We start from the raw sequence: 12,931 nt of genomic DNA on the forward strand, positions 1-12,931 counted from the left end.
CCGAGTGAGAGGCTGGCTTACCACTTGGTAGGATTTTTTAACACTTAGGCGAGTACTGGACTGCAACTAAGCCCCCGAGTGAGAGGCTGGATCTCCACTCAGTAGGATTTGTTTTACACTTAGGCGAGTACTGGACTGCAGCTAAGCCCCCAAGTGAGAGGTTGGCTCACCACTCGGTAGGATTTTTCAAACTTAGGCAAAACAGATTCGCAGCTAAGCCCCCGAGTGAGAGGCTGGCTCACCACTCGGTAGGATTTTTTTTCCAACTTAGGCAAAATGGATTCGCAGCTAAGGCACCCACTGGGGGATTTAGAACATGTAAAAAAATGAACAACAATCATTCGAAAGACTGTAAAATCATGTATTTGATAATCAATCTAAAAGGTATTTCTTATTACATCTCAACAGTCTCAATGTTTAAGAGTAAAAGGGGCGGAGCAGTTCCGCATTCCAAGCGCGTGGCTCATCTTTATTGTGCTCGGCGTTTAAAAGATGATATGCTCCGTTGTGGAGCACTTTGTTGACGACAAAGGGGCCTTCCCAAGCAGGAGCGAGCTTGTGTGGTTTCTGTTGGTCCACTCGAAGAACCAAGTCTCCCTCCTGAAATGCCCAACGCCTTACGTTTCTCGCGTGGAATCGACATAGGTCTTGTTGATAAATGGTCAACCGAATCAAGGCCATCTCTCTTTCTTCTTCCAAGAGATCGACTGCATCTTGTCCAGCTTGTTCTGCTTCCTCTTCTGAGAAGAGCTCGACTCGGGGCGCATTGTGAAGCAAATGACTCAGGAGTACAACTTCAGCTCCGTAGACTAAGAAGAATGGAGTTCGTCCAATCGACCGATTGGGAGTTGTCCTCAATCCCCAAAGTACTGATGAAAGTTCATCGACCCAGGCACCTACTGCATGCTTGAGGTCATGCATCAATCGGGGTTTCTATCCTTTGAGAATCAATCCATTTGCTCTTTCAGCCTGCCCATTCGACTAAGGATGGGCGACTAAAGCGCAATCGACCCTCGTGCCTTGGGAAGCACAAAAGGCTTTGAACTCATCAGAGTCGAAGTTCGACCCATCATCCGTGATCTTGCTATGTGGAACACCATATCTGAATGTCAATTCTCTGATGAAACTTACAGTTGTACTTGCTTCAAGGTTTTTAATGGGCTTGGCTTCAATCCATTTGGTAAACTTGTCGACTGCTACCAGCACATGGGTAAATCCACTCATCCAGTCGTCAGAGGTCAAACCATACCCAATCCCCAGACAACGGAAGGCCAAATGAGTGGAATAGTCTGCAGAGCTGACGCAGGCTTATGGGACATGTTGGAGTAAAACTAACAACCTTCAAATTTGTCTACTATTTCTTTTGCCATCTCGTTCGCATGTGGGTAGTAAAACCCGGCTCGGTATGCTTTGGCCACGATGGTCTGAGAGGACGCATGGTGACCACAGGTCCCCGAGTGAATATCATTGAGGATCATTCGGCCTTCTTCTAGCGTGATGCATTTCTGGTAGACTCCAGTTACACTTTCCCTGAACAACCGACCATTTATCACAATAAAGGCTTTAGATCGTCGGACGATCTGTCGAGCCTCTTCTTCATCCTATGGAAGTTCTTTCCTAAGAATGTATGCAACTTATGGCACTGTCTAGTCAGGAGTGACGACCAAAACCTCCATGACTAAGTCGACCATGGCTGGGATTTCGACTTCAGTCGGATCTGTGGTGCTCCTAGGCTGTGGGACTCTTTAGTGAAAGGTTCTTCCTGAACTGAAGGTGAATGAATATGTTCCAAAAACACATTGCTGGGAATGGCCTCTCTCTTAGATCCTATCTTTGCCAATTCATTTGGAGCTTGATTTTTCAGTCGGGGTATATGGTGAAGCTCCAACCCTTCAAACTTCTTTTCCAGCTTTCTTACCGCGTTGCAATAACCAGTCATGGCTGGGCTCCTGACATCGCATTCTTTCATCACTTGATTAACCACCAAATCTAAGTCACCATAGACCATAAGGCGATAGACGCCGAGTGAAATGGCCATACGCAACCCGTATAAAAGTGCTTCATATTCAGCTTCATTGTTGGAAGAATCAAAATGAATCTGCAGAACGTAGCTAAGCTTGTCCCCACGGGGGGATACCAGCACTACCCTAGCACCGGAACCATTCAGCATCTTGGAGCCATCGAAGAACATGGTCCAATGCTCCGAGTGAACTTGAGTCGGCAGTTGCTGCTCGATCCACTCGGCAAGGAAACCTGCGATTGCTGGGGACTTGATAGGTTTCTTTGCCTCAAACTTAATATCCAATGGAAGGAGTTCAATCGCCCATTTCGCCACTTGACCAGTTGCATCTCTGTTGTTCAGAATTTCAGATAATGGTGCGTTGCTGATAACTGTAATGGAGTGATCGGAGAAATAGTGTGCAACCTTCTTCATGGTCATGTCAATTCCATAGACAAGCTTATGATAATGTGGATATCTCTGCTTGGATGGAGTCAAAACTTCAGAGAGATAATACACTTGGCGCTGAACTATATAAGCTTTTCCTTCTTCTTCCCGCTCGACCGTGAGTACGGTACTGACAACTTGTCTAGTGGCTGCAATGTAAAGCAGTAAAGGCTCTTTGCTGATTGGCGCAACAAGCACCGGCTGGGTGGAAAGCAGGGTTTTAAGCTCTGCAAACGCTGCTTCAGCTTCATCAGTCCACTTGAACTTATCAGATTTTTCCATCAATCGGTAAAGAGGCAAGGCCTTTTCACCAAGACGAGAAATGAATTGACTCAAGGCGGCCAAACAACCAGTAAGTTTCTGAACGTCATGCACAAGCACAGGGCGTTTCATTCGGAGGATGGTATCGACTTTTTCTGGATTTGCGTTGATCCCCCGTTCGGAAATGAGGAAACCGAGTAACTTTCCACCTGGAACTCTGAATGTGCACTTTGATGGATTAAGCTTGATATCATACCTTCTTAGGTTGGCAAAGGTTTCTGCGAGTTAGTCAGTAGGTCAGAACCTTTATGTGACTTGACCACAATGTCATCCATGTATGCTTCCAGATTCCGACGGATTTGAGTGAGCAGGCACTTCTGAATCATCCTCATGAATGTGGCTCTGGCATTTTTAAGACCAAATGGCATGGTGACATAGCAAAATCACCCAAATGGGGTGATGAAAACCGTTTTTATTTCATCAGGGCCATATAGTCGGATCTGATGATACCCGGAATACGCATCTAAAAAAGACAAGCGCTCACACCCCGCAGTCGAGTCAACAATCTGATCGATGCGGGGGAGAGGGAAATGATCTTTCGGGCAGGCCCGACTGATATGCTTGAAATCGATGCACATACGAAGTGAATCGTCCTTCTTAGGGACCATGACTACATTGGCAAGCCACTCGGAGTGGTAGATTTCTCGGATGAACTCTGCTGCTAGGAGCCGAGCCACTTCCCCGCCAATTGCTTTGCTCTTCTGCACGGCGGACTGCCGAAGATGTTCTCTGACGAGTTTTGCTTTGGGATCGACACGCAAACGATGCTCAACCAGTTCTCTAGATACACCAGGCATGTCAGAAGGTTTCCATGCGAAGATGTCCCAATTCTCATGGAGGAACTGGATGAGCACTTCTTCCTATTTTCTATCGAGTGTTGTTGAGATATGAGTCGGTGTGGCATTGGGATCGTTCAGGTGAATATGAATCGGCTTCATTTCACCAGGCGACTAAAATGCAGAATCCGTGGCAGGCTTCTTAGTTCGGAGCAAATCACTCGGATTTGCATTCTTCTGATATTCTTGAAATTCAACTGCTGCCATTTGCGCATCTCCAATTTTGGAACCTTTCTGGAAGCATTCCTCCACTTTCTGCCGATTGCCAATAATTGTGATCACACCTCTGGGCCAGGCATCTTCAACTTGAGGTACACGTAATATGGTCGAGCCATAAAACGTGTGTAGGCAGGCCTACCCAGAATGGCATGATAAGCACTCTGGAAATCCACAACTTCAAATGTCAACTTTTCTTTACGGTAATTCTTGGAATGACTGAAAACCACATCAAGGGTGATCTGGCCGAGTGATTCGGCTTTCTTTCCAGGGATTACGCCATGGAAACTCATATTGCTCTCGCTAAGTTTGGACATCAGAATGCCCATCCCCTTCAAGGTTTCAGCATAAAGGATATTCAGGCCACTACCACCATCCATTAGCACTTTGGCCAGTCGAGTGCCTTCGACCACTGGGTCGACCACCAACGCTTGCCTCCCAGGGGTGGCTATACTTGCAGGGTGATCAGACTGGTCGAATGTCATGGCTGTTTGAGATCATTTCAGGTATGTGGTCGTCGTTACAGGGGCAACCATATTCACTTCTCTGTTGATAACTTTCAACCGACTCTTGCTCTCAACATCAGCAAAAATCAACAGGGGAATTGACTTTGGGATAACCATCGTCTTCTTCTTCTTCCTCGTCTTTGTCCGACTCTTTCTCCTTCTCACTAGGTTGTTTCTCTCGGAACTGCTGGATCAGGAGTTGACATTGCCGAGTGGTGTGTTTAGGATAAATCAGATTACCATCTTCATCCTCCTTCGTATGAATGTGACATGGCAAATCCAACACATCATTTCCCGCTTGATCCTTTACCTTCTTAGGGGTCCAGGGCCCCTTAGGTTTCCCTTTAAACTTTCCTTGAACCACTACCGCAATTTCACCGGGTGCTGCAGGCTCGGCCTTACATTTCTGTTTCCGATTGGAATTACCCCCGCCGGCGTCTTGGCCAACTGGTTTGCCCTTTCCGCTGCGGAGTCGATCCTCTTCTTCTCCGTTAGTGTACCAGGTGGCTATTTCCATCATCCGAGTCAGAGTCATATCACCAGTTCGACCAAACTTCAGGACCGGTTCTCGGTATTTAACGCCTTCCTTGAAGGCACACACTGCTTGATGTTTAGATACATTCTCCACTGTGTGATGCAAAGTGGTCCACCTCTGAATGAAATCCCTTAGAGTCTCACTCGATTTCTACACACAATGCTGCAACTCTGTTAACCCTGCTGGCTGCTTCCAAGTGCCCTCAAAAGTTCTGACGAACACTCGAGCAAGCTCTTACCAACTGTATATACTGCCTGGGGCTAACTAGGTCAACCACGCTCTGGCTGATCCTTCCAACATCAAAGGAAGATGCTTCATTGCCAGTTCATCATTCCCGCCACCGATCTGCACAGCCACTCGGTAACCCTCAAGCCATGTTTCAGGCTTGGACTCTCTAGTGAACTTGCTGACTCCAGTCGCCAACCTGAAGTTGGGAGGAATCACTGCAGCCCTGATGGCTCTGCTGAAACACTTTGGACCTGAAATATGAACTCTGCTGCTAGTTGGACGATCTTAGCCAAGGTCTTCCCTCTGCGCTCTGTTCCGATCGACCAGACCTTGAACAAGAATAGATCTTACATCAAAGCCTGGCTCTCTTGGGTAGACTGGTGCTCTGCGTTCGCCACTATGAAGGCGTCTATCATCGTACTGCCGAGGCACATATGATGCACTCCTCGGAGGAGGTGTGGGTACTCGATGGAGATTGTCACGGTCGAGTCAGTGATCATACTGTCCCCGGCTTTCACGCCGCAGGAGTGATCTTGGACTGTGGGCCAACAAGACAGTATCCGCTACCACGGACCTGCTATGAATCCTATTCCGCGACTGAGACACTGTTGTGTTCTGCTCACTTGCTGCCCGGAGCAAGGCCCAGATATGCATCAACCCTCTACCAGCCTCTGAGTGGGACGGCTAACTAGACTCTGCTATTCGGGCCACAGCTGTGAGATTTTGAATCGGAGTGCGGTATACCTTAGGTGGAGGGGGGAAAAGCTGTCGTCGACTGGACTCAGGGATCTGATCTCGAGCGCGCTCGTTGAGAGCACGCTAGAGGTTCTCCAGTCGAGTGTGCTCAGCCAAATTAGCCAAGCGCACCTCTTCCAAGGCCCGAGGCTCGGGTTTTTTTTTCCAATGATGGGTGTGTGGTGTGCATCCATGTTGCAGCGACGAAGTTCTTCGCTCTGCTGTGAAGAGAGGGGTTCGGGATGGTACTCTTTGTGGACGCACGACGGATCACCACCACCATCCCCGCTGTCTTCACGGCAGAACCCAGGTGGACTACATGGTTGAGGGAGTCCCGGATTAGGGGGTGTCCGGATGGCCGGACTATGACCTTTGGCCGGACTCCTGGACTATGAAGATACAAGGTTGAAGACTTCGTCCCGTGTCTGGATGGGACTTTCCTTGGCGTGGAAGGCAAGCTTGGCGATACGGATATGTAGATCTCCTCCCATTGTAACCGACTCTGTGTAACCCTAGCCCTCTCCGGTGTCTATATAAACCGGAGGGTTTTAGTCTGTAGAAGGAACAACAATCATACCATAGGCTAGCTTCTAGGGTTTAGCCTCTTTGATCTCGTGGTAGATCTACTCTTGTACTACCCATATCATCAATATTAATCAAGCAGGAGTAGGGTTTTACCTCCATCGAGAGGGCCCGAACCTGGGTAAAAACATCGTGTCCCTTGTCTCCTGTTACCATCCGCCTAGACTCATAGTTCGGGACTCCCTACCTGAGATCCGCTGGTTTTGACATCGACAATGGTTCTTTCATTGAGAGTTCCTCTTTGTCGTCACCTTTAGGCCCGATGGCTCCTCCGATCATGAACCACGATGGGGTCCAGGATGAGACTTTTCTCCCCAGACGGATCTTCGTATTCGGCGACTTTGCACTGGGGGCCAATTCGCTTGGCCATCTGAGCAGATCGAAAGCTACGCCCCTGGCCATCAGGTCAGATTTGGGAGTTTGAACTACACGGCCGACATCCGCGGGGACTTGATCTTCGATGGATTCGAGCCACAACCAAGCGTGCCGCACTGTCATGGCGGGTACGATCTAGCTTTGTCGCCTTGCAGTGCCTCGGAGGCCGCCCCAGTGTCCGCTCCGACCTTTAGCTCGGAGCCGACTGCGCCAATCAAGGACGGATCGTTGGACACCGCCTCGGGGGCTGCAATCTCTACGGCGATCGAGCCGAACACCAGTCTTGTCCTTCGCGAAGCTCGTAACTCCATGGGGCTGGACTCCCTTCTGGACTCTGAGCCTCCCGCACCCCTGCCGATCGAACCCGATTGGACGCCGATCATGGAGTTCACCGCCGCGGACATCTTTCAGCACTCGCCCTTTGGTGACATCCTGAATTCACTAAAGTCTGTCCCTTATCAGGAGAGCCCTGGTCGGACTACGGTCAGGAAGGTTGGGATGCGGACGACAAAGAAATTCGAAGCCCACCCACCACCCACTTCGTAGCCATTGTCGATGATTTAACCGACATGCTCGACTTTGACTCCGAAGACATCGACATTATGGATGCCGATGAAGGAGGTGACCAAGAACCAGCGCCTATAGGGCACTGGAAAGCCACCTCGTCATATGACATATACATGGTGGACACCCCAAAAGAAGGGAACGGCGATGGAACAACAGAGGATGACCCCTCCAAGAAGCAGCCTAAGCGCTGGCGTCAGCGGCGCCGCTCTAAATCCCGCCAAAGCAAAAACGACGAATCCAGCACCGGAGACAATAACACCCCGGATAGTGCCGAAGACAACCCCCTCCAGCAGGATTCAGCGCAGGAGGATGGAGAAGCCATCCCTCATGAGAGAGCGGCAGACAGAGAGGTCGAGGACGGTAATTACATGCCTCCCTCTGAAGACGAAGCAAGCCTCGATGACGATGAATTTGTCGTGCCTGAGGATCCCGTCGAACAAGAGCGTTTCAAACGCAGGCTTATGGCCACGGCAAGAAGCCTCAAGAAAAAACAACAGCAGCTTAGAGCTGACCAAGACTTGCTAGCCGACAGATGGACTGAAGTCCTCGCGGACGAAGAGTACAAACTCGAACGCCCCTCCAAGAGCTACCCAAAGCGCAGGCTGCTACCCCGATTAGAGGAGGAAGCAACTAAACCTACATCACCAACGTATGACGCGGCCGACCGGCCACCCCGTGGCCGTGACAGAGAGGCCTCCCGGCCATCGATTCAAGCCGCACCCCGGCGCCGCTCAAAAAGTACCAAGGCACGGGGAAACGCGCCAAACCTGCAAGACATATTGGAGGACAAGGCAAGGCAAACAAGATCGATCTATGGATCGCGTGGGCGCCCCACGACACGTGACGATATCTGTCACGCCGGATATAGCAAATACGGCCAGGCCGAACACATCAGACAAAGCTCATCTGGGCTACGTCGCGATATAGCCCAGTACAGAGGTGCCGCACACCCACAATGCTTCACAGATGAAGTAATGGATCATCAAATCCCCGAGGGGTTTAAACCCGTAAACATCGAATCATACGATGGAACAACAGATCCAGCGGTATGGATCGAGGATTATCTCCTTCATATCCACATGGCCCGCAGTGATGATCTCCACGCTACAAAATACCTCCCACTCATAATAGTCCGGTGCTCCTCATCAATGGAGGCGCCGTTAAGCACCTCCAGCAAATTGTCCGGTGCCTCCGGTTGGACGGAGGCCACCAGCGTCGTAGGCTTGCCCTTCTTGCGAGGGGACTGCCTGCCGGCCTCCGGAACCACTGAAGGTTCCGGTGCGGTGTCCGGCCCAGGGCCAGACTTAGATCCCTTTGGGGTTTTATCCCCTTTGCGCCTGGAGTCCGGGAGGTCGCCTTCCGGCGCCTCCAGGAGCACCTCCTCCTGGCTTAGCCCCTTTTGGGACTCCACCTCGGCATCATCCGTAGGGAGAGGGGAGGTAGCCGTCGGGAGTGAAAGACTATTCACATCCGACAAATCTAGGGAGCCACTCGACGAAGCGTCGAACTGGGCCTTGGGTAGACTGCGTGATTATGTTTGGCGTTAGAAGATATTGTGCACTAAAGGAACGCCATGAGTTATTCTAGTATCTGGATACTTACGATTTTGCCAGGGGCTTGGCCCTGGATGGCCACTCCTCTTTGTCGTCGTCGTCATCGGTGGCGTAGTCCGGAAGAAGGGTTTTCCCCTTCTTGGACCCTCCGGCCTCCCCAGTTGGGGCGGCCTTCCTTTTCTTTCCTCCCCCCTGTTGGGGGGGGGGGGGAGAGGCTTCTTCTTCCCCCTCCTCGTCTTCCGAGGAGGAGCACGCTTCAGGGTCATCGGGCGATGAATCCGACACCACTAGGCGCCGGGAACTCTTTCGAGTTCCCGTGGCCTTCTTCTTGGCCTTCTTCTCCAGCACCACATGAGGTGCCGGGACCAGCAGCTTCGTCAAGCATGCATCGGTTGGGCCTCCGGGCAAAGGAGCCGGACAGTTAAACTGTCCGGACGTCTTGTTTCAGTCTTGTCAAAGGAGCGGGAGCTTAGATCCCGCATAGAGTCAAGCTATGAAAAACAAGTGTCCTGTAAAGGGGAAAAACAAGCTTACTGCGCTGGCTTGGCGCATCGCGCAGAATCCGCGATCCTCGGTAATGGGTGGGGGAACCTCGGAGCTCTTGAATAGCACCTTCCAGGCGTCTTCGTGCGTTGTGTCGAAGAGCCTGGACAAAGTTTGGTGCTGGGCCAGGTCGAACTCCCACAAGTTGAACGCCTGTTGAGGGAGTCCGGGATTAGGGGGTGTCCGGATAGCCGGACTATGACCTTTGGCTGGACTCCTGGACTATGAAGATACAAGATTGAAGACTTCGTCCCGTGTCCAGATAGGACTTTCCTTGGCGTGGAAGGCAAGCTTGACGATATGATATGTAGATCTCCTCCCATTGTAACCGACTCTGTGTAACCCTAGCCCTCTCCGGTGTCTATATTAACCAGAGAGGTTTAGTCCGTAGGACGAAGAACAATCATACCATAGGCTAGCTTCAAGGGTTTAACCTCTCTGATCTCGTGGTAGATCAACTCTTGTACTACCCATATCATCAATATTAATCAAGCAGGAGTAGGGTTTTACCTCCATCAAGAGGGCCCGAACCTGGGTAAAAACATCGTCTCCCTTGTCTCCTATTACCATCCGCCTAGACGCACAGTTCGGGACCCCCTACCCGAGATCCGCCGGTTTCATTGGGAGTTCCACTGTCCCGTCGCCATCAGGAAGGATGCCATGTCCCGTCTTTAAAGACGGCACTCTTGCTAAAGGAGCTTTGGCTGTCGGCCAAACTCTCCGGCTAGGCGGTTTTCTTATGACCGCCTGTTCGGCCACCGCACCGACGATGACTTCTCGGGTCATCAAAAGCAATCTCCACGTCAACTCGGAACTCACCGAGAAGTTAGATCTGATGGAGCTCCCTTCCTTAAACAAGCTCTTGGATCGCATCACCACCCTGGGAGTCGCTACAGACTACGATCAGATTGGTCTTAAACCCTATCCAATAGAAATTGACTCTCCCCAGGTCACCCACCACGTCGCAGTGGTGGAGGAACAATGCGGCGAATCTATACCCATCTTAAGGACGAAATATGTCCGGATTCCCGATCCCCCCAAGACGGATACCCGTGGAGGGGAGGACGTCACTCAAGCCCTGAACCTAAAGTCAGGCAGCAGGCCAGATTCATCGGACAACATCCAAGAACCAAAGCTTCCGAATTCGGAAACTCCTGGGCCCCTGAGCCTCAGATCGGGCGAGGTTCCGGATTTAACTCCACCCGCCCACCCTAACATAAGGGACCTATCCCAAGTTCGGCAAGAGCCAACGGAAACTATACATCATTACTGGGCCAGATTCCTCCTGGCTATGAATAGGATAGAGGTCTGCCGCGAGGAGGATGCAACTTCATCCTTCTGCAATAATTGTACAGACATCGGAATCCTCAACGCCATAAGTCACCGTGATATTACACGCTTCACTGACTTCGCATCCATGGTACGAAAATACTATGCGATGGAAAGCATCCGGAAAACCGAAATAAAATTCTGGGACGGTCCGGCCCTGAATACAACCCCAGTCCAAAATAAAAGGGCGCATTATCACCATGCACAGGGGTTAATCACCAAAAAATAAAAACCCTCTATAGGGTATGGAACCGTACTGGAGGGATGGCTCAATGGACCCTGTAAAATTCATAGTACAGAGGGCATCACACCAACTCATAGCCTTAGAGCATGTTGGATACTCCGGCAGGTGGCCAGAAGTGGCGAGGAGCTTCTAACTCCAGAATCCTCAGAGCACCACCCCAGGAGTACCAGTATGGTATCAACAGTCTTCGAGACTTTTGCATCAAACAATGTGCGGAAACAAACACTCCGCAGCCTTACTGAAGTCTACCAAGTAGCAACAATAAAACCATGGAGCGACACGGCTATTACATTTAATGCGAGTGACGAACCTAAATTCCGAACAGCCCGAGCACCAGCCGCATTGGTCCTCGGTCCGATAGTGGACGGCTTTCGACTTACCAAGGTACTCATGGACGGTTGCAGGAGATTGAACCTCATTTATGAGGAAACCCTTTGTAAAATGGAAATAGACTGGAGCCGCATTGAGCGAAGCAAGACAACCTTTAGAGGAATAATCCCAAGTCGGGAAGCGTGCTGTACAGGAAAAATCACACTGGATGTGGTGTTCGGCACGCTGGATAATTACAGGTCCGAGGAGGTCACATTTCAAGTGGCCCCATTCAGCAGCGGATACCATGCTCTGTTAGGGCGAGAGGCATTCACAATTTTTCAAGCTATACCCCATTACGGGTACATGAAGCTCAAAATGCCCGGACCCAACGGAATCATCACTCTTGCTAGTGACCCGGACATAGCACTCCGCGCCGAAAACAAGACAGCCGCACTAGCCCTTGAGGCATTATCCGAAGCCCTAGCGGCCGAGGAACTAACTGCGCTGCGCTCCATGGTGGACAGGGACGACGTGATACTCGGCAAAAGATCCAAGTCCACCTCCTTTAAACCGGCAGACGAAATAGTCAAATTCCAAGTCCATCCAACAGACCCTACAAAAATAGCCTCCATCGGGGCACAATTAAACCCTGATGTAGACGCCGCACTATGAGAATTCCTACGCGAAAATTGGGACATCTTTGCCTGGCACCCTTCATACATGCCAGGAATCCCACGCAGGCTGGCCGAGCACAGCCTAAACATCCTAAAAGGATTCAAGCCTGTTAAGCAGGCTCTTCGGCATTTCTATGAACCTAAGAGACAAGCCATGGGATAGGAGCTAGCCAAACTACTAGAAGCCGGATTCATCAGAGATATAAAACATCCAGACTGGCTAGCAAACCTGATGATGGTACCAAAGAAGGACAAATCCTGGCGCCTATGCATCGATTTCAAGGACCTCAACAAGGCTTCACCAAAGGATCCCTTCCCCCTTCCCTGCATTGATCAAATCATTGATGCTACCGCAGGACACGATTCATTGTGTTTCCTCGACGCATACTCTGGCTACCATCAAATTAAGATGGCAGAGCCAGACCAAGCCGCAATGGCATTCATCACCCCATACGGCCCATTCTGCTTCAACACAATGCCCTTCGGGCTCAAAAACGCCGGCGCAACATATTAGCGCATGATTCAGACATGTCTGGCCAACCAGATCGGCAAAACAGTTGAAGCATACGTGGATGACGTGGTCGTCAAAACCAAGCACGTCGAAACTCTAATAGACGACTTGAGGCTCACGCTCGATAACCTCCGAACATACGACATCAAGCTTAACCCGGAAAAATGCGTCTTCGGCATACCAGCCTGAAAGCTCTTGGGCTTCACTATATCCGGTAGAGGAATTGAAGCAAACCCAGCCAAGATCCGAGCTCTATCACAATTGGATATTCCAATGGACCTCAAACAAATACAAAAATTGACTGGATGCGTGGCGGCTCTAAGCCGCTTCATCTCCCGCATGGGATAAAAGGCATTACCCGTTTACCTCCTCCTCCGGTGCACCGAACACTTCGAGTGGACGGATGCTGCCACGGCCG

The sequence above is a fragment of the Triticum dicoccoides genome, chromosome 2B (assembly GCF_002162155.2).
Source record: "Triticum dicoccoides isolate Atlit2015 ecotype Zavitan chromosome 2B, WEW_v2.0, whole genome shotgun sequence".
In the NCBI taxonomy this organism is placed as follows: domain Eukaryota; kingdom Viridiplantae; phylum Streptophyta; class Magnoliopsida; order Poales; family Poaceae; genus Triticum; species Triticum dicoccoides.